The sequence below is a fragment of the Microtus pennsylvanicus genome, chromosome 2 (genome assembly GCF_037038515.1).
Source record: "Microtus pennsylvanicus isolate mMicPen1 chromosome 2, mMicPen1.hap1, whole genome shotgun sequence".
Lineage (NCBI taxonomy): Eukaryota > Metazoa > Chordata > Mammalia > Rodentia > Cricetidae > Microtus > Microtus pennsylvanicus.
This window is the reverse complement of record NC_134580.1, coordinates 140,875,335-140,901,864: the sequence shown is the minus strand read 5'-3', so window position 1 is coordinate 140,901,864 and position 26,530 is coordinate 140,875,335. Positions and strand designations below refer to the sequence as shown.

At 44.6% G+C, this 26,530-nt stretch overlaps 1 protein-coding gene, 2 non-coding genes and 1 pseudogene across 4 annotated transcripts in view; 2 read left to right on the top strand and 2 right to left on the bottom strand.

Annotated features, from left to right (window-relative positions):
• The window catches only part of Ncoa3 (nuclear receptor coactivator 3), an 88,351-nt gene extending 62,306 nt beyond the window's left edge, over positions 1-26,045 (bottom strand). The window contains exon 1 of one of the 2 annotated variants that reach the window (XM_075963104.1): positions 25,912-26,045. The gene's annotated coding sequence lies outside the window, so the exon portion shown is untranslated. The remainder of the gene's footprint in view (positions 1-25,911) is intronic. The other variant, XM_075963106.1, reaches the window with a different exon arrangement.
• LOC142845359 (U6 spliceosomal RNA) lies at positions 5,065-5,171 on the bottom strand. The gene has a single exon (XR_012909905.1). It is a non-coding gene; the product is annotated as a U6 spliceosomal RNA (small nuclear RNA).
• LOC142845180 (small ribosomal subunit protein uS19 pseudogene) lies at positions 8,432-8,888 on the top strand (annotated as a pseudogene).
• Positions 20,184-20,290, top strand: LOC142845362 (U6 spliceosomal RNA). The gene has a single exon (XR_012909908.1). It is a non-coding gene; the product is annotated as a U6 spliceosomal RNA (small nuclear RNA).
• Positions 26,046-26,530: the final 485 nt, after the last annotated feature.

Here is a 26,530-nt window from a genome sequence, read left to right as displayed (position 1 = left end):
GGATCCAGGTCCAATTCCCAGCACCACATGGTGACTTAAACTATCCTTAACTCCAATTCCAGGGGACCTGATACCCTCTTCTGACCTCTTCTGACCACATACATACATGCAGGCAAAAGCACCCCTGCCTTAGGGTGTATCTTCTCTGATACATGCTCTATTTATGTATAGGATTAAGCTTTTATTATTCATAAATTTTTACACATCTGTGTGAATGTATGAACATGTGTGTATTCATGCATATGCACACCAGAGTTGATAAGCACACACTATTCTATTTCTTCATCTGAAATTTCCTGTAACATCCAGCCACAGCCTCAGAAAAAGGAAACGCGGTAGGCAAGATGGCTCAGCAGGTAGACACTAGCTGCCAAGCCTGACCCGAGTTCCATCTCTGAAACCTATATGGTAAAAAAAGAATTGACTCTTGTAAATTTTCCACTGACCAAACACGAACTCACACACACTCAAGCAAAATAGTCTCACTAGCTGAAAATATCTCCCAGAACAATATTCAAATCCTAGCTAGACAAACCTGCCTCAAATGTTCTCTCCTTCCTCAACCGAAGCAATTTCTGCTACAGTTTATTTGGATGTGTATTAGTATGTAGCATGTGTATGTATGTATACACACATTCATTTCGGGGCCCACAGAGGTCAGAAGAGGATTCAGATTCCCCAGAACTGGAACTACAGACAGTTGTAAGCAAGAGCACAAACATTTTCTAACTGCTGAGTCATCTCTCCAGCCCTATAAGCCTTTTTAATTTTATTGATTAACTGACTGATTGATTGATTGAGGCAGGCTCTTGTGTGTACTCCTGACCTACCTCCACATCCAGAGCTCTAGGACTACAGGGATTTGAACTCCTATACCAACTATTTGTTTATTTCTTAAGAAGGAAAATTTAGTTACATTAGAAAATACAACAAAAAGTCATGAAAAACTAATAAAAACAATGATTTTTTTTTTAAAGACACAAAGAAATAAAATGCCTGGCTGGGGATACAGTTCGGAACAGGGTACTTACATGCACAGGCCCGTGGGTTTAACCACTCATGAAAAGAAGGGCACAAAGAAAGGGGGAAAGGGAAGGGGAAAACAGGGCAGCTGCCACCTAACAATGTCAAGCAAGAGGCCAACGATTACTTTGTTTCTCTAATACCTAATGCAATGAGGAGTGAAAAGGAGGTCATGGTCTCTGAAGTCTAAGACCCTCGCTCCATGAAGGTCCTCATCCACGGCCTACCCAATGTGCTCATTTGGTCTACATCTGTGAAGGAAGCTGTAGTATCTACCACTACAAGGTTCAAGACTGTACAAGAGGCCAGAGAGGAGGCTCAGAGTTTACGAGCACTGGCTGCTCTTGCAGACATGGCAGGTTTGGTTCTTAGAACCCACCTGGTGGCTCACAACCAGCCATACCTCCAGTCCAACACCCTTTTCTGACCTCTGCATGCCCCAGACACAAGTGGTGCACAAACACACAGGTAGGCATATACATAAAATCAATCTGAAAAGAAAATTTTTAAAAATTCAAGATTTTATATGAAGCTATTGGTATTCAGAAATTCTTGAGCATTTTCCTTTATTTGGAATCAAAATATAGTATATTAGCAACTGTGTTTCAAAGTTTAATTCATTGGCCATTTTTCATTTGCTTTCCTAGTAATACATAACAATCCTATTTTATAAATTATGGCATTTGTTAAGGAAGGATATATGCAGGCCAGGTTAGTTTCAAACTCACTATACAGTCCAAGCTATCCTCAAAGGCAAAGCAGATTACAGGTGTATACCCAAAGGCCCAGCAGATGGCTTTTTGGGTTTTTGTTTTATTTTGTTGTTTTAAACTGAAAAGGGCTGGCCTGGAACTCATGTAGACCAGAGTGTCCCAGAACTCTGAGATCCCCCCCCCCCCCCCGCCTCTGTTGCAATTAAAGGTGTGTACTAATCCTGGCTGTTGACGGCAGATGAATAGCTAAACAGCACCCCCAACTAATGCTAGCTTCTTCCCCCACATTCACTAGCATCTGAACAGGAATTCGGTATTCAATTGTATTTTGTAGGATACAATGTTTGTAGGATACAAATACTGCCAAGTTCAAAGTTTTCAGACCCTGCCACACAATAGAAGTCAATAAGCAGGGGCTGTTGCTGCTCAGAACCTCACACTATTCTGAGCACTACAGACACTGCAGCAAGCAAAAACAGCATTCAGTCTACGTCACAGCTCACTACTGAGGTTGGAAAGATAGCTCAGTGCTAGAGGAGAGCCTGCTGTGATTGCAAAGGACCTGAACTCAGCCAGGCCTTTAATCCCAGCACTCGGGAGGCAGAGTCAGGCAGAGCTCTGTGAGTTCAAGATCAGCCTGGTCTACAGGATGAGTTTCAGGACAGCTAAAGACACAAAGAGAGTCCGATGGCGCACACCTTTAATCCCATCACTCGGGAGGCAGAGGCAGGCGGATCTCCATGAGTTCGAGGCAAGCCTGGTCTACAAAAGCTAGTTCCAGAACCGGCTCCAAAGCTAAAGAAACCCTGTCTTGAAAAAAAAAACAAAAACAAAAACAAAAAAAAAGCCACAGAGAAACCCTGTCTTGCCAAGAAAAACAAAGACCTGAACTCAAATCAGAAGTCCCCCTGGCTGCCCTACCTGTAAGGCCAGCATTTCTGGGTGGAGACAAGTAGATCCTAGGTACTCTCTGGATAGGCAGCTGGGACAGAGAGCTTCAAGTTCAGGGAGAGCCGTCTGAAGGGATTATCAAGGGATGATAGAGAAGACCACTTGCTCTGGCCTCTTCACAGGTATGCATGGGTATGAGAGCACACACTTGAGTCTTATAAACACACAACAATCATCATCATCATCTTCCAGGGTACATGACTCCCTCTTCTAACCGCCCCTAGATACAAGGCATGCACGTGGTTGGTACACATAATTACACGGAGGCAAAACACTCATACAAAAAAATAAAGTCTTAAAAATTCTTTTTAACTCACAAGTAAATCAATGCAGTCTCAAAAACTGAAAAAGAAGTTTTGATAAACAAAGCTAAACCAGAGCTACGAATGTAACTGAGTGGCAAAATGCTTTCCTACCACTGAAGGCCTTGCACGCGGGATCCCAGCATAGTGGCACCGTCTGTAATCTACCTCTCAGCAGGTAGAAGCCAAAGGATGAGAAGCTTAACAGGGCTGGGCCAGCAAGGCAGCTCAACAGGTCAGTCATTTGCCACAAGTTAGACCACCTGAGCTCAGTCCCCAGGACCCACAAGGTGCAGGAAGAGAACTCCCAGAAACCTTCTTCTGACCTCCACACACAGCACAGCACATTTACACGCCAGAATTTTTTTTTAATTCAAGGTCATCTTCAGTTACATAGCCTCAGGCCACAAAAGACCTTGTAACAAAAAGTTCCCTCGCCAAAAAGTGTAAGGTAAGAAACCCAACAATAATATAGTTAAAATCACAGCAACCAAATCAGAGGAAAATCTTGGCAACAGGTTTAGAAAAAGTAAACAGCCAGAGCAGGTGCTCAGAGATCAAGGGGACAGTGCACCACCATCTCTGGTTTCTAAAACAAAACTCACACGAGATCCACTTGAAAGAGAAAACCAAGTTCTTATTTATGAAATAAGAACCTTTCCCAGGAGACAGAGGAAATTATGTATCTTTAAAGTCATCTTAAATGTGTCCCTACATCATTTTCCAAGACCTATACCTGTAGAGGCCCGACAGTGAGGCTTACTTAACAGCACTGCGAAACTCCAATTCACCACCACTCTCCAATCCAAATGATTTAATATTACATATGTAAAATATATATATAAACATATGACTAAAAATTCCATAAATTAAGATTACTGGGCAGTGGTAGCGCACAACTTTAATGCCAGCACTCAGAAGGCAGAGGCAGGTATATCTCTGTGAGTTTGAGACTAGCCTGGTCTACAGAGCAAGTTCCAAAACAGCCAGGACACAGAGAAAACTTGTCTATGTCATCAACTAAAACTCACCTAAATAAGACATTTCAATCCCCTTTATTTTGAAATACAGATATTTGTTAGAATAATTAGACCATCTAGAAAATATGCACAAGTTAACTCTAATGTCCCAGGGGCCCCCGTGCTGGGGGGCAAACCCAGGGCCTTGGATATATAGACAAATGCTCTAACTGGGCTATCTCCTCAGCTGTCTACAATCTTTCCGAAGAATACTCCATTACCCACACACATACAAGAGCACGCACTCACATAACTACAACAACACCAACAATGTTTTAAGTGAAGAGCTAAACAAATCTAAAAGTCCGAGGAAAGCACATGTGCCTACAGAGGACAGTAAAGCAGATGTAGCTTATGAACAAGAAAAGGAGATTTTTAAAAGAATATTGCACCTGGTGTGGTGGCGCACGCCTTTTAATTCCAGCACTCAGGAGGCAGAGGCAGGCAGACCTCTGAGTTCAAAGCCAGCCTGGTCTACAAGTCAGTTCCAGGACAACCAGGCTACACAGAGAAACCTGGTCTCAGAATAAAAATATAATCATAATAATGAATACTGACAGAAAACAAGACCCAGAAAGATTCTTGCAAACATCTGGGCTTGGTGGGGCCATGCAGCATGCTCGCCAACTCCACGTGGCTCTAAGAACTACTCTGCAAAGCAGCAGCCCAGGAGGGTGGCAGTGTGTCCTGGTGAGTCCAGCAGCCCAGAACACTGTGCAGCCAGCACATAAATTCCAGTCCAGCCAGAATTACATGAGACCGCACCTCAAGCAATCATCAATGAGACAATTAAGCATGGTGGCATGTACCTATAATCTGAGCATCCAGGAGGTGGAGGCAGGAAGACCCAGAGTTCAGGTGAGCCTTACAAGATACTTTATCTCACAAATACTCAACCCATTGACATCATTTAACAGACACAAAATTCCTTTAACCTCCATAATACTAAAGACCTAAGAATGTTTTCATTAAATCATACTATCATTATATATTCATGAAGCAGACAGATATTTGAATATGTGCTGCACTGTCTGTAATGAAAGAACTTTATTTTTTTTCTATATGGAACGCTTCACGAATTTGCGTGTCATCCTTGCGCAGGGGCCATGCTAATCTTCTCTGTATCGTTCCAATTTTAGTATATGTGCTGCCGAAGCGAGCACCTGTCTGTAATGAATAACAAATTCTTCTCTGACCACAGGCCTCTCCTCAATCAAGTCAAATGTAAATATACCAAATTAAAAGAAAATCAACATTCATTATTTAAAAACAAGTCTTTGTGCTACTGCAGACATCTAGGAACCAATAACATTTTATTGAAATAAAAAGCATTTGGCCTAGAGAGACGGCCAGGTGATTAAAATGCTTGTCAGCAAGCCTGGCACCTGAATTAAATCCAGGGAATGTATGGCAGAGAACAGGCTCCCACAAGTTATCCTCTCACCTCCACACACATGCTATGGCAGGCATATGCATATGTGAACATGCGCACGAACACGCGCACGCGTGCATACATACATATACATACACATACATACATACACACACACAATCACATACCATACCCTTTAGTTCATCTGAGTTACAGGCAGTTGCAAGCCACCTGATGTAGGTGATAGGCACCTAACCTGAATCCTCTGCCAAAATAGTAAATGTTTTAAAAATAATAAAAACAATAGGGTCTTTCTGTGTAGCCCTAGTGGTCCTAGAACTCTATTGTAAACCAGGCCAGCCTCAAAATCCCAGAGGTCGGCCTGTGTGCTGGGATTAAAGGTGTGCACTACTTCCCCTTGCTACAGTTGAGTGCCCAGAACCACTGAGTAATCTCTCCAGCCTCCAGAAAACAAGTTTAATTGTACAGGAAGTTATTGGTAATCCTTATTTTCTTCTTTGTGTGTTTCTGCTTCCAATGGGAAAATGAGTTAATCACTTTTATAATAAAAAAAGAAATGCTTTAAAGAGGGAAATAAAATTAAAGGTCTTTTCATAAAATAACTAAAAACATGATTTAAAATCTGCAGAGTTCCCCATTTTGTTCAAAATGAAAGCAGAAGTCTTGCTGGGTGGGTGGGGTGGGTGCGGCAGGCCAGATACCAGGCTTGGAAGCCAAAGATAAGAGGCTACTAAGTTTGAAGCCAGCCTGGAAGGCCATAAGGAAGTCCATGAGGCCACAATGGAAGACCGTCTAAAATCAAGTGCTGGAGACCTAACTGGGGCTAGAATGCTGGCCCTGTATGTCCAAGGCGTGTGCTTTAAACCCCTACACTTACCCGAACACAAAAATGCTTCCACCAAAAGGCCTTTTGAGTAGCTCCCTTCACACAAAATGCTTCCCCTTTACAATCCTTCCTCCTTGGCTTCCTCTCTTGTGAACTCTTTGTTCACAAGCTACTTTCTCAGTGAAATTCAACATAACTATCCAACTAAAATGTAAATTCAAATGTTAGTGATATAACTCAACAGCAGAGCACTTGCCTAGCATGCCAAACACATACTAATGCTCAGCCCTTTGCATGGTGCTTTTTTTGTCAGTCATTCAAGCCTCACTGGTACATCCCTGATTTCTAGACAACAACATTCAATAAATCTTTGTATTATATATTTTAAAATAGTCAGACCAGTGTGGTGATGGTGCACACCTTTGATCCCAGCACTCAGGAGGCAGAAGGCAGACATATCTCTGTGAGTTTGAGACCAGCCTGGTCTACAGAAAGAGTTCCAGGACAGCTAGAGCTACAAAAAGAAATGCTACCTGGAAAAAAACAGGAAGGAAAAAAAAAGGAGCCAGGTGTAATGGCTCAAACCTACAATATCAGCAACTGGGAAGCTGAGGGAGGGCCATAACATTAGCTTGATGTGAGTTCCATGCTAGTATAGGCTGCAGGGCTACATAAGGAGACCCTGCTTCAATTTTTTTTTCTAATTATGTGTGTATGTGTCTATGGATTCCCCCAGAGTCATTGGAGCCTCTGGAACTGGGTACTAGGAACTGAACTCAGGTCCTCTAGAAGAGTACATTGTGCTCTTAACCGCTGAGTCATCTTTCCAGACCCAAGGTTTGGTTTTTGCATTGTTTTTGAACTTTTAATTAAGGACCCTGGAGGGCGGGGAGGTTAGTGTCCTGAGCCGGAGTTGACAGATACTGCTTGTGAAATCCTAGGGATGCAGAGGCAAGAGAATCAGACATTCAAGCCTACCTCCCCCCCCCCCCCCCCCGAGTCAACGAAGTGGGGCGGGGGTGAGTTGAAGGGATGTACGTGGAGGTTACTGGGATCAGCCAGTTTGAGGACAGACTAAAAAGAAAGTTGTCAGCCAGGAGCAGGGCTTTAAAAGGTAAGGCAGTTAAGAGTGAGCAGTCAGAGGCAGGGCTGGAACTGACTGGAAGGCTGCAAGTCAGAAGGGAATTAGGGTGAGAAGAAAGGGATAAATAGCTGAAATGGAAGTATGAAGAGGTCAGTCAGAGATCCACCGAAGCCAAGAGGAAGGACGGGACAGGGAGAGCGCATGACTGACAGGAGTAGCACCCTGCTCCGGCACACTGTATTCCAGTCCAGAGTAAAGTCACTTGTTTATTAGCACGGCTTTACTTCTCAGCTGGAAGCAACTCCAAAGTGTTAGGCACATCTGCTCCCACTCTGACCCTCAAATTCTTCACTGGAGAAGAGCATATGTTTTTAAAGTTTAGTTCGCAGGGCAGGTTTTTGTAATTGTTGTCTTGTTTTTGTATCCTGTATTTTGTTGCGATGAGGTCTTTATTGTGTAACCCTTGATATCCTAGAATTTACTATGTAAACTAGGTTGGTCTCAAACTAATGTTAATCCTTCTGCCTCAGCTTCCCAAGTTTTAGCCACCACTCACAGCCCCATTTTTAAATATACAACAAAGATTTGTTAAACAATGTTCTCGAGATAACAGTTTAGGGGCACCCACCTTAATCCTAATACACTAGGCAGAGGCATTGTGAGTTCTGAGGTCAAGCCGATATACATAACAAATTCTAAATCAGCTAGAAAGTGAAATTCTGGCCCCCAAAAATAGGGAAAGGAAAATTTTTTTTAAAGACTTATTTATTGATTATGTATTCAGTGCTCTGCCTGCAGGCCAGAAGAGGGCACCAGATCTCATTACAGATGGTTGTGAGCCACCATGTGGTTGCTGGGAATTGAACTCAGGACCTTTGGGAGAGCACGTGGTGCTCTTAACCACTGAGCCATCTCTCCAGCCCCGGGAAAGGAAATTTTTAAACGTTTAGCTTAAAGTCAGTCCTGTGAAACAACAGTCCCAGTGGTCCAGTGACTTAGGCTAGGGTAGCAAATTCCTCTGAGCCCTGGGCTTCAGGCCAACCTAGGCAAAATAGTGACACCATCTCTCAAAATTAAGTAAATTTAATTCATAAGCTCTGACTATCCCCCTTTTTCCGAGTCGCCGCCAAGATGGCCGAAGTGGAGCAGAAGAAGAAGCGGACCTTCCGCAAATTCACCTACCGCGGCATGGACCTGGACCAGCTAATGGACATGTCCTATGAGCAGCTGATGCAGCTCTACAGCTGCCCGGCAAAGGCGACACCTCAACCGCGGCCTGCAGCGGAAGCAGCACTCACTGCTCAAGCGCCTGAGAAAGGCCAAGAAGGAGGCGCCGCCCACAGAGAAGCCCGAAGTGAAGACCCACCTGCGGGACCTGATCATCCCGCCGGAGATGGTGGGGAGCTTGGTGGGCGTGTACAACGGCAAGATCTTCAACCAGGTGGAGATCAAGCCAGAGATGATTGGCCAATACCTGGGCGAGTTCTCCATCACCTACAAGCCTGTGAAGCACGGCTGGCCTGGCATCGGTGCCACCCACTCCTCCCGCTTCATCCCCCTCAAGTAGCTGTGGCCAATAAAGATTCATGTTCAGTCAAAAAAATAAAAATAAAAATCTGACTATCCTGTTCCTTAACCCACTCTACCATTAAGAGATGAAGCTGGACTGGCTTGGGTTACAATGTATCTGTGACCTGCTCTTCCAAATTCATTTCATACAGAAAGAACCAAGCAACCTGGGCAAATAGGATAATCTGGTTTCCTGAATCTGAAGAATGGTTAATCTCATCACGAAACCCACACTAGCAGTAACCTAAACAAGTTAATGACTAGCTCCTGAATCACACCAAAAGAAAACTTTATTTATCCAAATCTTTATTTTACCTCTCTGAGCATTCTATACAAAATAAAACCCTAGAAACTGCATTAAAAAATGTAATTAGATGCACCACAGATCCACTATAATCGGGGGCTGGAGAGATGGCTCAGCGGGTAAAGAGCACTGACTGCTCTTCCAGAGGTTCTGAGTTCAATTCCCAGCAACCACATGGTGGCTCACAACCACCTATAATGAGATCGGGTGCCCTCTTCTGGCCTACAGGCAGGATAAATAAATAAATCTTTAAAAAAAAGAAAAAGAAAAGAAAACTGAGACGGGGGGGGGGGGGGGGGGGGGCCTGGAGAGATGGCTCAGTGGTTAAGAGCACTGACTGCTCCTCCAGAGGACCCGGGTTCAATTCCCAGCACCCACATGGCAGCTCACACCTGTCTGTAATTCCAGTTCAAGAGAATCTGACATTGTTACACCAATGTGTATGGAATAAAGTTGTTGGTTTTAAAAAAGAAAAAAGAAAACTGAGACGGGGGACTAGGGACTTTAATAAAAAAAATCCACTATAATCAAAATCAAAACCATTTGGAATCATGAGACAGATAAATAATTTCCAAGCTCAAGCATTTACAATGAGCCTTCCCTGTAGCCCTACAGCAAGCAGTTCCTAGACTGCAGCTTCAAACTACCCATGCAAGTGGCAGATGCCACTTTGTCACTGACAAGAGCTTCAAATTCCAGTCAGGCAACTGCAGTCACACTGAATCAGGAATATAAGCATGCCTGCATGTTATTATGGGGAATAGTGGAAAATTTCACAGGCTGACATCCAGAACGTCTGCGGTTCCTTTTCATATTTCTTTTTCCCTGCAAAGCAGTTATTAGACCAGCTGAATTTTTTTCAAAACTGGAAATTTCCACTGTTTTTTTTAACTATCCTTTTTAAATGCAAATTGAAAAATGTTCCAGAATTCCAATATAAAATGATTCAGATGAAAAAGAATTAAAATCCAAATCTTTAAACTAAGTGAAGACAATAGTAAATAAACTGGGGTCCCCACCACCTTGGAGATGAGCAACATCCAGTGAGTCAGGTAGGAAGCTTAAGAATACAATATAAACACTACAGTGCTACAAGCATGCTAAGATGCTGATAAACACTACAGCGCTACAAACATGTAGAGATGCTGGCTTTCTCATTAGCATATGATGCTGCGATCATTCAAAGCTGACCTAAGCCAATAGACAGGGAAGTCAGAAACCATGAGACAAGACAAACATGGTGGTAAGCGCCTGCAGTCAGATGCTCCAGAGGCTCACATAGGAGACAACATCAGGACCAGCATAGACAGCAAAATCCATCAGAGCAGGAAGGCCGGTGTATACTTCAGTGGTAGAGGAACTGCCTCACATGTGTCAAATTGAAGTGGGAGACAGCTTCCAGTATTAAAAGGAAAATAATGCAGCTGGGTATGCAGTTCACTTGGCAGACTGCTAGACAAGCATGACCTTGGGTTTGCTCCCTAGCACCATCCCTGTAATCCTGAACTCAAGAGGAGGCAGGAAGACTACTAAGAGTTTAAGGCCAGGGTATGTTACATGAGACACACTTCAAAAAATAACTGGTAAGCCCGGCGGTGGTGGCGCAGGCCTTTAATCCCAGCACTCGGGAGGCAGAGGCAGGCGGATCTCTGGGAGTTCGAGACCAGCCTGGTCTACAGAGCTAGTTCCAGGACAGGCTCCAAAGCCATAGAAAAACCCTGTCTCGAAAAACAAAAAAAGAAAAAGAAGAAAAATAACTGGTAAATATTTGAGGAGGTTTGGTCCCCTCATCTTCCTCCTCCCCCTCTCCCCCTCCTCTGTAGGTTTCTTGTGTAGTCCTGGCTGTCCTGGAATTCACTCTGTAGACTAGGCTGGCTTAGAATTCACAGAGATCCACCAGAGTGCTGGGATTAAAGGTGTCCAGCATCACCTTAATTTAAGGGAACAATACAACATTCACAATACAAGACACAGTGTTGCTGTGGCAGAGGCAGGCCCAGGGCCTCACTGGTCAGTGTTTTTAGATAGGTTTTCAGCACTTTTCATTGAGATCACACTAGAACATAAGTAATGCTTTATAGTTTAATTTATATTAAGTGAGCAAACAGACAAAGACCATTTTCCCCCTTTTCAAACAGTGGCTCATATAGACCAGGGTGGTCTCAAATTCTCATTCTCTCAAGGATGACCTTGAACTTCTGACCCTCCTCCTAACTACACCTCCCAGAGTGCTGGGATTAAATTCTGTACCACCAAGCCCTGTCTATACAGTGCTAAGGACCAGTCCCGGGGCTTCCTGCTAGCTAGGCAAGCACTCTAACTGGACCACTTCCTGAGCCAAAGACTCACTGATTCATTTTATTAAAGGGATAAAAAGATTAAGTTCCAGACCATTCGAAAAAAATAAAAAATGATTTTTAACAGTCAAATAACAGTAAAAAAATAATTTAAGCTTAAGATCTCACATGGTCTGGGGAGATGGGTAAGCAGGAAAAAGCATCTGCCATACAAGTATGAAGACCTGAGTTCAAATCCTCAGAATCACGTAGAAGCCAACTGTGTGACTGGAATATATGTGATCCAGCACTCCTATGGAAAGATGAAAGGCTGGATCTTTCTATATGTATGAACACTTTCCTCCCATGTATGTCTGTGCACTATATGAATGCCCAGTGCCTGCAGAGGTCAAGAGGGCACAGGATCTGTTACAGATGTGGGTGCTGGGAATTGAAATTAGGGTCTCTACAAGAATAAGTGCTTTAGACAGATCTTGTGCTGCAGGTCTTTAATCCTAGCACTCGGAGGCAGGGCAGGTAGATCTCTGAGTTCTAGGCCAGCATGGAATACAGAGCAAGTTCCAGGACAGCCAGGGCTGTTACACATAGAAACTGTCTCCCGTAAGTGCTTGTAACTCTTAAGCCATCAATCCAACCCCTTAAATTTTATTTTTTATTTTATATTTGTTTGTGTATAATTATGCACACATTCATGCAGATGACTGAGGAGGCCAAAAGAAGATACCATATCCCCTTTGGCTGGATGGAGTTAAAGGCAATATGGATGCTGGGAGCCAAACTCGATCCCCAGTAAATGCAGCAATTACTCTTAACCTTTGAACCATCTCTGCAGTACTTCACAAAACATTCTTAATCCCAATGTCTAGTCAGTTAATTTTTCATTGCCATGTAACCTTCAGCCAGCCCCAGAGTCTGTCTATTGGTCAATCTCTGTTCAGTTCTGATCTACCTAATCTGGGCTGGGGGAGAGGTGTGACAACACAGGCTACTTCAAGATGTAAACTGAAGTACTAACTCTAATTTCTTGGATATTCTGCTGTTAGATTTCATAGATCCAGGTACATTATCAGAAAGTGTTCCCTTCCACCACCTAAAACTGCAGCTTTTATTTACCTGTAAATGGGCATAAAATATACTGAGAAGACTGAAAGTTATTTGGCAATAATAAAATAGTAAGGAATGGAGGGCTAGATAGTGGTTAAGAGCATCTGTTGTTCTTGCAGAGGACCTGGGTTTGTTTCTCACAATCCACATGGTATCTCACAACTATCTGTAACTCCAGTTCCAGGGAATTTGCCCTGGTTTCTTCAAGCCTCTGCTGGCACCGCACACACATGGTGCACAGACACACATGTGGGCAAAACACCCACACACATAAAAATTAAATGAATAAACCATATGAATGGCTGCTAAGGAACAACACCCAAAGTTAAACTCTGGCCTCCACACACATGCACAAGCATGTGTACCTGCCCGTATGTATGTGTGTGTGTGCTTGTGAGCCACCATGTGGTTGCTGGGAATTGAACTCGGGACCTACTGGAAGAGCAGCCAGTGCTCTTAACCTCTGAGCCATCTCTCCAGCCCTGTGTGTGTGCTTGTAATGTGTGTGTTTGTACACATAGAAAGACAAAGAGGAGGAAAAGTGGAGGGAAGGGGGGGAAAAAACTTTAAACAGACATTTCACTGAAGGTAAAAGAAATTTTAAATTCAAACTGCAATGAGATTCTCACTACACATCCACCAGAATGCTACAGCTTAGACAAATATTAATATTAAGAGCTGGTGAGGATGTGAGACTGGAAAAGGCTATACAATGGCACAGTCACTGCTGTAAACAATTCCATAGTTTCTTATATAGCTAAACATACATTTGCCATAAGATCAATAATCCTACATCCCAAAAAATGAAGCCTTATTTTACGTTCTCACTCAAACTTGTATTCTAATGGTTATAGTAGCATTACTCGTAACAGCCAATTGTTGGATACAATAAAATGGTGTTTGAATGGTAAAAGGGCAATGCCATATACACAGAATACTTGGCAACAAAGAACTGGTCTATGCAACAGTCTGAATCTCACAGAGCTGGGCTAATCTAAGTAGGCTGGTACAACTTCAGCTAAGAATGCTACTTGGAGCCAAACACTTGTCTGCATGGCATCCTGTATTCAATTACCACCAGCACCCCCACCACAAAAAGAGAAACTCTGAAGGGCCAAAGCTGTACTGAGAGAAAGCAATCACCTGTAATCCAAGAACTGGGAGACTGAAGCAGGAGGATCTGGAAGGCAAAGCCAGTCTAGTTAGACAGTAAAGACCTAGTCCAGTTTGAAAGGCACAACAAGGTTGGGAAGGCTGATGAGAAATAAGAGTACACGATCCTAAGGGAACTAGGTAAAGCAACTAGGATGAATGAGTTTAATAAGATCATGAAGTATTTGATAAACACACATAAAAAGAAATCCATTGTGGCTGGGCGGTGGTGGCGCACGCCTTTAATCCCAGCACTCGGGAGGCAGAGGCAGGCAGAGCTCTGTGAGTTTGAGACCAGCCTGGTCTACAAGAGCTAGTTCCAGGACAGGCTCCAAAACCACAGAGAAACCCTGTCTCGAAAAAAAAAAAAGAAAATCCATTGTGTTTTTATACACTAGCAACAAGTTACTTGAAACTAGAGTTTTATTAAATAAGCCAGGTGTAGTAGTTTTAATGTAATCTGCCCCCATAATCTCATAGGAAATGGCACTATTAGGAGTTGTGTGGCCTTGTTGGAGGAAGCATGTCACTGTGGGGACAGGCTTTAAGGTTTCCTATGCTCAGGATACTACTCAGTGTCTCAGTCGTACTCCTCTAGTACCATGTCTACCTGCATGCTGCCATGCTCCCTGTCGTGATGATAATGGACTGAACCTCTGAAACTCTAAGTGAGCCCTCTCAATTAAATGTTTTCTTTATAAGAGTTGCCATGGTTGTGGTGTTTCTTCACAGCAACAGAAGCCCGAACTAAGACAGAAGTTGGTACCCAGACTGGTGCATTGCTGATAGGCATAACCAAGTTCTTTGTTTTGTTTTGTTGAGGAATTTGGACTTTTGCAGTTTGGGTTAGGAAAGCAGAGGAATGCTTTAAGCACTGCTTAATAGGCCATACTAGTAGGAGCAAGGAAGACAGAGGTGCTAGGAGTTATTTGAACTATCAGGGGCTCACTCAAGAGATTCCAGAGAAGAATTTTCGTATGCTAACTAGAGATCATTCTTGTGATATTTAGGTGATGAGAGTGGCTGCCTTTTGTCCTTGACCTAAAAGCCTGCCTGAGACTAAAGTGAAGAGTTTTGGATTTATTTCTGTTGGTAGAAGAAATCTCAAAACAGCCTAGTCCAAACTCTGTTGTGTGGTTATTGGTGGTAACTCTATAATAAAGATTCATCATGAAAAGAAGCAAGCTAAGCAGAGTAAATTACAAAATGTAAATTTTGAGAGAAAAAGAGCACCAGAAAGTGGAATGGAGCTAAATCTTATATTAAAAGAAATAAAGGGGTTAAGAAATTAAATAAAGGGAGTGAAGACCTCAGGCAAGATCCCAACCAGCTGTTTTCAACTTGTAAAATTCTTAAAGCTGGGTGCGAGCGCATGCCTTTAATCCTGGCACTGGGGAGACAGGCAGGGGGGCAGGGGGATCTCTGAGTTCAAGGCTAACCCATTCTACAGAGCAAGTTCTGGGACAGCCAAGGCTACACAGAGGAAACCCTGCCTCAAAAAATTCAAGACCAATCTGGTCTTCATGAGTAAATTCCAGGCCAACCAGTTCTATATATTGAACATATTGAGACATTGAGACCCTGTCTTTAAAAACAAACAAACAAAAAAAACCAATCTTTAAAAAAGGAACTTAGAGGCCGGGCGGTGGTGGCACACGCCTTTAATCCCAGCACTCGGGAGGCAGAGGCAGGCAGATCTGTGAGTTCGAGACTAGCCTGGTCTACAGAGCTAGTTCCAGGACAGGCTCCAAAGCCACAGAGAAACCCTGTCTCAAAAAAACAAACAAAAAACAAAAAATAAAAATAAAAAAGGAACTTAGAAGCTGGTGTGCAACTCAATGGTAGAGTAATTGTCTGGCATATTTTGAGGTCCTGCATTCAATTCTCAGCATCATAAACATTAAATGAGTAACTGTGTTATACACACACATACACACACACATTCACACATACAAAGTTAATATTAGGGAGGTTACAGTATCTCACACACCTTTGCCTGGCTACCCAGAACTATGTAGCCAAGAACAACCTTCAGTTCCTGCTGCTCTTGCCTCCACCTCCCAAACACTGGAATTGCAATGCCACTACAATCTGGCTGTGTGGCCTGAACTCAGTGAACTTGGGTCCACTGGGCAAACACAACAATTATGCTACATGCCATCCCCAGTCTAAAAATTGTAGGAAATGCAAAGAATTAAAACACACACACACATCAAAAGATTAAAGGAAGGTTTAGATTTTCTGAATTGAAGCCATGAGAAATTTACACTGTGCAGGGCTGGGATGAGACGTGCTAGGACAGGACAAACACAGAAGTATACCCGAAAGGAGATCTACACAGGGTCGGGCGTGTCAGCACACACCTGTAAAACCAGCACACAGGAGTCTGAAGCACGGGGATCTCCAGTTCAAGACCAGTTTAGTCCACTTGAGAAGTTCCGCTGCAGCCAGGACTATTCTACAGAAAGACTGTCTCAAAATATCACACGCACATGAGTGTGTGTGCGTGCATGTGTGTGTAAATTTAAAAACTAACCTCCCTTTAACACTAGGAATTTTAGACCTTCCAAAAAGTTATTTTCTAAGATAGGCTATAGACTCCAATAAACTTTGTATAAAACATACAACAAAGTGTGTGCCTCTATGGGCTGGAGAGATGCCCAAATGTTAAGAGCACTGGCAGGTGCTCAGGTCCACACCAAATGACCAAATTTTAATCAGGACACAGAATCAAGTACCTAGGCTTCTTCACAAGCAACTTAAATTCACTAATTGTTTCTCGCTAGTGACAACTGGGTGTTAACCTGTCTCCTCCCCTCATCTCACATCCCCATGTCCCCCACTGGAAAACACACACCATGTAAAATCTATGATCTGTTGAAAATCATAATATGTCAGTTCCGTTTACATCCTCTGCAGGAAGAACTGAAGCTGAAAGAAGCTGGTAGTGTGAATTTGGGAGGCAGAGGCAAGAGGATCACAAGATCAAAGTCAAGCTACTCTATATAGAAAGTTCCAGGCCTTAGCAAGACCCTGTATCAAATATTAAAAAAACATGGAGCCTAGCAGGGTGTTCTATGCCATGTCACAGGGGAGGCTCAGGTACGGGACTTAAATTTCAAACTGCATTATCTACACAGAAGACCAAATCTCAAAAATAAAAATCTCTCGTCCCTAGAGCAAGACACACCCAGAGCATACAAAGTATTGAACTCTTGGACACCAGAAGTCTCCTCAAAGTTAGCAAGCGATACTGCCCAGACTGCAGAAGAGGGAAAACACTTCCAGCCTTTCTGACATAGATCTTTTCTTCCAGTTGTTTCGAAACAGTAAAGGATCCTGCTGCTCTTCCAATAGCAGTTAACGTTCATTATAAAAATGTCAGTTTGGGACAGATTATGACAAAGAAATACTCTTAAGGGAAATAATTTCGTCTTGGATTTCAGTTAAACAGTATTCACCCTGAAAGCACCCCCTTTTCCTAGCGATGCCTTTCTCTCCCTCCCCAGGCTTTCTCCTCTATTATACTGAAGGTCTCAGATGCCAGAGATGGACGAACAATGCCACAACACAGCTGCAGGCTTCCTGCCTGCCCGCCAGTCATTATTCTCAAGACCAGAGGACTTTCAAACACTGCTTGGGTTGCTTTGAAATTCCCTCTTTCAGATTCCTCTCCTTCATGGACCATCTACTGAAAAGAATGGTTTCAAAAATGTCTTGCTGCACCAATCAAAACTCTAAACAAACTGAAAGTCGCCTGCCTTGGTAGGTGAGCTAAGCTACAAATGGCTTAAGTTTGGTTAAAAAAAAAAAAAGCCAGTAAAATGAACATAACTGGAGGAACTAGAGGGAAATATCGTTCTGCCTATGCACAGGTTAGACTCTTTTTCATGAATATACAAAGCCTGTTTCTGAAAAATAAGAAATTTACATCGAAATTGTCAATATCACCATCAATTAAAGTGGGGGAGGAGGGACCTGCCCTATTGAGACCTAAGTGTCTCAAATTATGCAAGGATCCAAGATGGTTTTTTGTTTGTTTGGTTTGGTTTTTAGTTTTTCAAGACAAAGTTTCCCTGTACATCTCTGACTGTCCTGGAACTCACTCTGTATACCAGGCTGGCCTCTTCCCTGGGATTAAAATTGTACACCACCACTGCTGGGCAAGGTCCCTTTTTACAGACACGTGACACCAGAATGAAGCACATTTACACATCTTAAATTGTGAGAACAGACTAGATTACCGGCCTCACAGGACAGCCGGAGCGTTCCTCCTCAGATCCCAGTCTGAATGTGGAATGCTTGGTAAACTCTTATTAGGCTGCTGAGCTAGCCCAGAGAAGAGACTCACACACAAGTGGTTAATTATTTCCCAGCAGGCCATCGGTCCTTTGCCCTTGTCTAAAAACTTTAAAAATCAAAGGTTCATGAGTAACAACTTGTCAAATTGGTACAATAAACAGAAACTTTTCCAAGATCTTTTACTTCTAGCAAAACAAAAGAACCAACTTAACAATATTTAATAAACCCTTACTTTAGTACAACAAAATAATGTAACTTGTCCCCTAGAGTTCAGGGCAATGGGATTCAACCTATACAATTACCATTCAACCAACCACCAGGTGGTGGCACATGCCTTTGATAACAATACTCAGGAGGCAGAGCTAGGCAGATCTGAGTTCAAGGTCAGCCTGGTCTACAAAGTGCACTCCAGGACAGCCAGGAGTACAGAGAAATCCTGTCTCAGGCTTCCCATCCATCATCCACCCACTATTCTGGTGTAGTAAGCTGTAAGTCCAGGCCAGGACTCCCTTCCTGGCATTCTGCAGGTAACAGAGAATCAGCTCAGCTTTAGCCCTCCCACAGCTCTAACCAAGGAGGTCAGCCCATTAAACAGAGCAGCAGTATAGAATAGTCCACCAGAAACCACACCTCTTGAGCCCATCAACACAAACATTAGCGGAGGGGAAAAAAAACAGGACAAGACGCTCCTAACAAATTTGGAGGGAGGCCCTAGCTCACTTGTTCTGAGAACATTTCAAGATACGCTGTCAGTCAGGTGAGAATCCTGAGCCTGCCTCTACCCTACATGACTATGGTATAGCTAGTTAAATATGCCTTTATTACTGCCCCACTTACAAACTGACCTAGACAGCAACTCCTACCAAGCTAAATGAGCGCTGATGACAAATCGGCAACTGCATTGGCAGGCTAAGAAGATTACCCAGTGTGTGTGAACTGGCCTCACTCCCTCTGAGCATCTTCTGGTCACTTTCCTGTTCCTTTAACAGCTTTTCAACAGGGGAAGGAAAAGGAAAGGTGATTAAATCAAGACAATGTCATCATCTGTTGGAGACTGAAAAGTGGTTAGCTGTGGATAAAGTGTATCCTTAGCCCAAAAGAATCCCCAGGAGTCCTCTAAGACATAAATGGATATATATTTACCTAACAAACATTAAGATCAGCTTCGGGTTCCTGGGGCCCCTCTTCCACACTAACAGCTGAATATCCCTTCCAACCCCTTCCCAGCCTAGAATGCACTCAGTAGGAGCACATTTCACTGCAGCACCCACCTCAAAACTCCCTGCAGTCTAAACAGCCACTCCTTCCAGTTTCCTATGAGAAAAAGCGAACATTCCGCTCCAGTGCCAATGCTTGGCTCCCAGAGCTCTAGCCCATCAATACAGCAAAGAGAATACGCCACACTGCTCCACATACATACACACACACACACACACAGCAGCAGCAGCAGCAGCACAAACGCGGCTGGGGCAGCAATCCCTGGCTCAATGGACGGAGGCAACAAGAACAACTCGTGCTTTTTTTTCCAATCCCAGGAAGCGTTAGCAAAGTAAGGGGGGTATTAAACTGTATCCAATTTGCTATGTGGACAAACTGCCACTGGAGGCAACAGTCATTTTGAACTTAGAACAAATTAAAAGTTTCAAAAGTACATGCTCTGGCTTAGAATTAAATCAGAGTTTCAAAATCCAAAAAGAAACCCTGAAGCCACTCACATCAGCAACCAATTAGGGACAGGACAACAGCAGTTGGGGTTTGTTGTTGTTTCACCCAATTCTATTCCCCAAACTAAAAAATACTTTAAAATTCTCAAACAGCAGCTTTCAACTTCATAGAAAATACTTTAGAACCATGCAGCCACGGCACAAAAGACTAGATGATGACATGTGTGCAGGTGCAGACTTTTAAGTGTCTGCTCCGTCAATGAGATGCAGGGACCGAACTCAGGTTGTCAGGCTGCCCAAGCACCTTTATCCACTGACTGGATTTTACAAGCTACTCTTTCCCTTAGTAGACTGTCCCTGACACAGAAAGGAACCTTATTTCAGTGGGTCAAAATGGGCCTTCCTTGCACATGCATGTGGTACACATGAACCCATGAGCCCCCAGGGACGAACACACGCATCATAAAAAATAAGTTGTTGGTGCTCGCTTCGGCAGCACATATACTAAAATTGGAACGATACAGAGAAGATTAGCATGGCCCCTGTGCAAGGATGACACGCAAATTCGTGAAGCATTCCATAAAAAAAAAAAAAATAAGTTGTTGGAGAGTTGGCTCAGTGGTTAAGAGCACTTGTTGCTCTTGCAGATCTAGGTTCAGTTCCCAGCACCCACAAGGTAGTTCACAACCATGTTACTGCAGTTCCAGGGGATCAGACACCCTCTTCTGACCTCAGCAGGCATCGTGGTTGCATATACATTCATACACATAAACTTATAAAACAATTTAAAAATAAATAAATTGATATTTCACTCCGTTTCTTGGGAGGCAGAGGCAGAAGAGGCACTTCTGGTCTATGCCAGCCTGGTCTACACAGTCAGTTACAGATGGCAAGGACTATGCAGTAAGATCCTGTTTTAGAAAAAAAATGCAAATAAAAAGATGGGTCAAGAGGGGCGGTGGTGGAACACACCTTTAATCCCAGCACTCAGGAGGCAGAGGCAGGCGGATCTCTATGAGTTCAAGGCCAGCCTGGTCTACAACAGCTAGTTCCAGGACAGGAACCAAAAGCTATGTAGAAACCCTGTCTCGAAAATTAAAAAAAAAGATGGGTCAAGAAGGCATAAGTGCTGGGCCATGGCAGGTGCATGCCCACACACATAGAAGAGGGAAGGGCCCACAGATCTGAGTCTATCATAAGGGGGAGCCGGGCGGTGGTGGCGCATGCCTTTAATCCCAGCACTCCGGAGGCAGAGGCAGGCGGATCTCTGGGAGTTCGAGACCAGCCTGGTCTACAAGAGCTAGTTCCAGGACAGGCTCCAAAACCACAGAGAAACCCTGTCTCGAAAAACAAAAAAATAAATAAAATAAAATAAAAAAATAAAAATATCATAAGGGGGGAAAAGGGAGAAAAAGAAGGCATTAATGGGCTGGGGAGGCAATTCAGTGGCAGAGAACTTCCCTAGAATACAAGAGATCCAACCCCAGTACCCAAAAAGAAAAGCAAGATATTACTAAGCAATCATCTCAAATGTGTATTTTGTTCACAAATCTTCCAGAAAGAAGATTCAGGGCCCCACAGTACACTCCCTCCTTACTAAATGAGTTTCTATTTACTAAGAGGGTGGAGATTCCCTACAAAAAAACAACTTTTTTCTGGTTTTTCCGAGACAAGGTTTCTCTGTGGCTTTGGAACCTGTCCTGGAACTTGCTCTGTAAACCAGGCTGGCCTTGAACTCACAGAAATCTACCTGTCTCTGCCTCCTGAGTGCTGGCATTAAAGGCGTGTACTACCACCACCCAGCACAGAAGTTTTTATACTAGGGAAATGCACCCTAAAATCACAAGGTGTAATGAAAGTGGCTAGGGGTGTGGACGAGTGGCACAGCATGCGTTTGACCATCACTCAAAAACATTTAGACACAGGGCTGGAGAACTGTCTCAGGGGTTAAGAGCACTAGCTGCCCTCGCAGAAGATTCACAATCCAAGTAACCACATGGCAACTCACAACCATCTATAACTCCAGTTCCAGGGTATTTTTTTTTTTTTGGTTTTGCGAGAGTTCCAGGGTATTAAAAGTTTCCTCAGGCACCAAACACACACACACACACACATGCGCGCGCGCGCGCGCGCGCGTGTGTGTGTGTGTGTGTGTGTGTGTGTGTGTGTGTGTGTATCATACAGGTGAAACACCTATACACATAAAATTAAATACATTTAGGCTTTTATTTTAAAAAGTCAGAAATGATTTAATACAATCCATAATGACATAGCTCTACTATCATTCTGGGTTTTTTCTAAGTTTTCCTAATGTGTGTGTGCCCGCATGAGTTTATGTGCACCACATGCAGGCAAAACACTTGGAGGCCAGAAGGGAGCATTAGATCCCCTGACCTTGAGTTGCCACGTGGGTGCTAGGAACTCTGGAAAAGCAATAAATTCTCTTAACCACTAAGCCACCTCTCAGTCCCCCGTTCAATTATTTTAATGAACTGTTAGTAAATTTTGTTGCTGTTTTTTTCAAGGTGGTTTCTCTGTGTAACCCTGACTGTACTGCAACTGGCTTTGGTAGACCAGGCTGGCCTCCAACTCAGATCTGCCTCCATAGTGCTGAGACTAAAAGCATACACAACCACCTCCTGGCAGACTGTTAGTAATCTTTTAATATTATTTATTTTATTGAGTGTATATGACTGCCTGTGTGTATGTACGTGCACCGTGTTCAGGAGCCTGGGGAAGAAAGATAAGGGCACTGGATGCCATGGAGTTGAAGTTACAACAGGTTATGAGCTAAGAATCAAACCTGAGTTCTCTAAAAATGCAGCAAAAGCTGAGCAGTGGTGGCGCACACCTTTAATACCAGTACTCAGGAGGCAGAGGCAGATGCATCTATGTGAGTTCGAGTCCAGCCTGGTCTACAGAGTTCCAGGACAGGTTCCCAACACTACAGAAAAACCTTGCTTGAAAATTGCCCCTCAAAAAGAAAGGAAGGAAGAAAGGGAGGGAGGGAGGGAGGGAGGGAGGGAGGGAGGGAGGGAGGGAGGGAGGGAGGGCAGCAAGTACTCTTAACCACTGAGCCATCTTTTCAACTCCCCAGTACTAATTTTTAAAACCATTCTAGCAATACAAAGTAGGATATGCCTATAATCCCACTTGAGAGGCTAAAGCAGGAGGTAGAGTTCAATGATGCAGAGGTTTACAAAAAGTGAGCGTCCTAGCCAAATGAGGTGTCTGTCATATCTAATTCCAGCACTAGGAGGCTGAGGCAGGCAGATGATGAGTTCAAAGCCAACCTGAACTGTAAGCTCCAGGTTCTACAACAGCCTGAACAATGAGACCATCTCAAAACACCAAAGATAGGGGCTGAGAGATGCTTACTGGTTAAAAGAACTTGCTACACTTACAGAGGATCAGGGTTCACACTCTAGCATCTACAGTTCACCATTAGAAATTCCAGAAAGCTAATGCTCTCTTCTGATCTCACATCTTCTTCTGGCCTCCGAAGACACCAGGCACAGATGTGGTATACCAACACATGCAGACATAACACACACACACACACACACACACACACACACATATATATCAATTTGGGGGGTTGGAGATGGCTCAGTGGTTAAGAGCACTCAAGCTATTCCTACAGAGCACCCAGGTTTGATTCCCAACATCCTCAGGATGGCTCACAAACATTTTTGTTTGTTTTGTTTTGACTTTTGTTTATTAAGACAGTGTCTGTGTAGCCCTGACTGTCTTGGAACTCACTCTGCAGATCAGGCTGACCTCAATCAAACTCAAGAGATCCACCTGCCTCTGCCTCCCGAGTGCTTGGATTAAAGGAGTAAGCCACCACACCCAACTCACAAACATCTTTAAATCCAGTTCCAGGGAACTGACACCCTCTTCTGATCTTTTCAGGCAATAAGCACGCACATGGTGCACAGATATACATGCAAGCAAAATAACACGCATAAAACAATTTTTAAAAAAGACAATCTTGTTGATCACATGCTGGCATCTGTATTCTGAAGACCTCTTTGATTAAGGGATGCTTTCTGGTAGAAACTGTTTACAATTACAGCCTCTCACCAAGTCCACAATTCCCAACTACAAATGTACTTTTCTATATCCCAAAAGCTGGCATGTGCCTTTTTGTTTTCTAATGTTGATTGGACAATTAAGTCCTTTCTATCAACATATAATTTAGGATCAGAGGCACTTTAGATTACTGTTCATTTAAATTCAGAACCTGAAGCAACCTCCAGCGACACAGGAGCTACTTACTGTGTTGATATCGTTTTACATGTTACCAACAGAGGCTTCATCTTACAATGGACCCTCAGGGTTCCTCACCCTACAAGCTATTATTTCCTTAAGGGTTTTACACCAAGCAACAGAAGCACTCAATTCAAAAGAGCCTTTCTAACAGCTATCAAGATTTTTTTTTTTTAATATATGTCCAAGCACAAGGTGGATGCCTGATGCTCACAGAGGCCAGAAGAGGGCGACTCCTAGAACTGGAGTTAGAGACAGTTGCTGGATGCTGGGAATCAATTCCGGGTCCTCTGGAAGAGCAAGCAGCCTGTGGTCTTAACCACTGAGCCATCCCTCCAGCTCCTCCAGGTGTAAAGATAGTAAAAAGAAAACACTGTTCCCACCCCATTTCTCTCTGTTCCTTCTTTCTGTATATACCTGCTGCTCTTTAGTCCCAAAGCCAAACATAACCCATGAATGGCTAGCAGTCATTGCCTCAGAGAGTATTTTTGTTCTTCTCAGTTAGGTGTCGTATATGGAAAAACCTATTCTAAATAAACTGATAGCCATTTGATTTTTCAAAAGAGCAAACGGTTCACGAACTCGGAGGTTTATATAGCCATCTCCACAGCATATTTGCTAAAGATCTGGAATCCACACTCCTCCCCTGGCATCTCGTCTGCACAACAACCCGCAGAAACAAATCCTGAGGCTTTCGTGCAGCACAGATCGGCCAGCCGATCCGATCCGACGAGAGCTGGCGTTTAAATCTCGGGCAACCCTGACACCAGCGCTCTCATCTCATTCAGTCCACTTAGCCTGCAGCAGACTGGGGACTCGCCTTCCTGGTCTTTTACCGCACAAGCTTAATTACAAAAACAAGTTGGCTTTGAAGCGCTACTCAGAAACTGAAAGAAAAAAAAAAAAGGAAGTCTTCGCATTTGGGAGGGGGAGAAAAGTTACTCGACTTCAAGACAGTCTCCAACCTTCCGTGTCACACAGTATGGAGTCCTGGGCTCCTGTTCCGTGGGCCTGAGATGATCTGGCCTCTCCCAGCTGCTCTACTGGTTAACTTTTTCCACCCTGGGCGCCCTCAAACTGCCTACGAAGTAGCATTGCCTCCCACTTCACACAGGCTGTGAGGCTCGGTTCATTTAAACTATTGCGAACAGAATCAATGAACGAATCAAGACTGGGAATTTCGGAAGGTGAAAGTAATCGCGTTGATAGGTGACACTAAACGGCAGAGCCAGTATCCACGCGCACAGAGGGCAGATCCCGCACTCATCCCCCGAACCCACGCTACACACCTCCAATTCCTCATACACATCGCGGACCCCGCATCCATCACGTACTCGCCACACACAGACCGCAGACCTTGCGCTCATCCCTCACACCTCCACTCACCCTGCACACACCACCACACACCTCGAACACCGCACACTCATCTTACACGCCCTGCATCCACCCTGCAGACCCCACGCTCACCCTGCATCCACCCCACACACCTCGTAGACTCCGGATCCACACCACATACCTGGCACATCGCGCAGACCCCACATCCATCTCACACACACACACCCCAGACCCTGCTCTCACCACGCACACACCCCCCGCACTCAGCCCGCGCGCACCGCAGACTCCGCGTCCGCCGCGCCCGCTCGCAGCGGAGCTGCAGCCTCTGCCCGCTGAGTCCGGGTCCGCACCGCCGGGCGGCGCCGGCGGGAAGGGGAGGCTGCGCTGCGCTTCTCCGACCCGGGACTCGGCGGGGGGGAGCTCAAGCAGCAGAGGCCGCGGCCGCGAACTCCTCGCGACCCTGCGCGGGCCCCGAAGCCCATCACCGCCCGCCCGATCCTTGTCGCCTGCGCCGCGCGTTGCCGGGGACCCCCGAGACCCCCGCCCGGGGCCATGCCGCCGGCCTCGCCCGCTGCCTGCCGCCGCCTTTCTCTCCACTCACCGCTCGCCGCCATCTTCCCCCAGTGCAGCTCTCGATCGGAAACTCACAGCTCAGCCCCGGCCGCCGACACCGACTCCGCCGAGGCCGCCGCCGGCGATCTGAGGAGCTGAGGCGGCCGCCGCTGAACCCGCGGCGCGGGGGCCGCCGGGATTTGTAGTCCTGTGGCCACGCCCAGCACTACGGGTCCCAGGGGGCCGTGCGCGCGGTAGGGGCGTGGTCAGGTGGTCTGGATGCCTCCAGCCCTCCAAGGACCTCGAGCGGCTGCGTTAGTTTTCCCGCTTGCTCATCTCCATTCTGGAATTCCTGACATCTATGGAGTGTTCATTGTGCGCCAAGCACCGGTCCTCAAGACAAGCAGCTGAGGGGGCGTCGTCCTTACTTTTCAGACGCCCTGCTATGTCACTGGCTGAAAGGGTTTTGGGTCACTAGGTGTTCAGTCCCCCGGTGTGATCTCTCAAGTATCATGATTTACACCAGAGAACAACTTATATTAGAGTGGGAAGAACTGGGAGACGCTACCTTAACCAAGGGAGGCTTAAACTTAGAGTCACCGGGAGTGGCTCAAACTGTCATCACACGTCTCCCGGTAGGATGCGATGCAGAGCAGAAGGCTGACTCA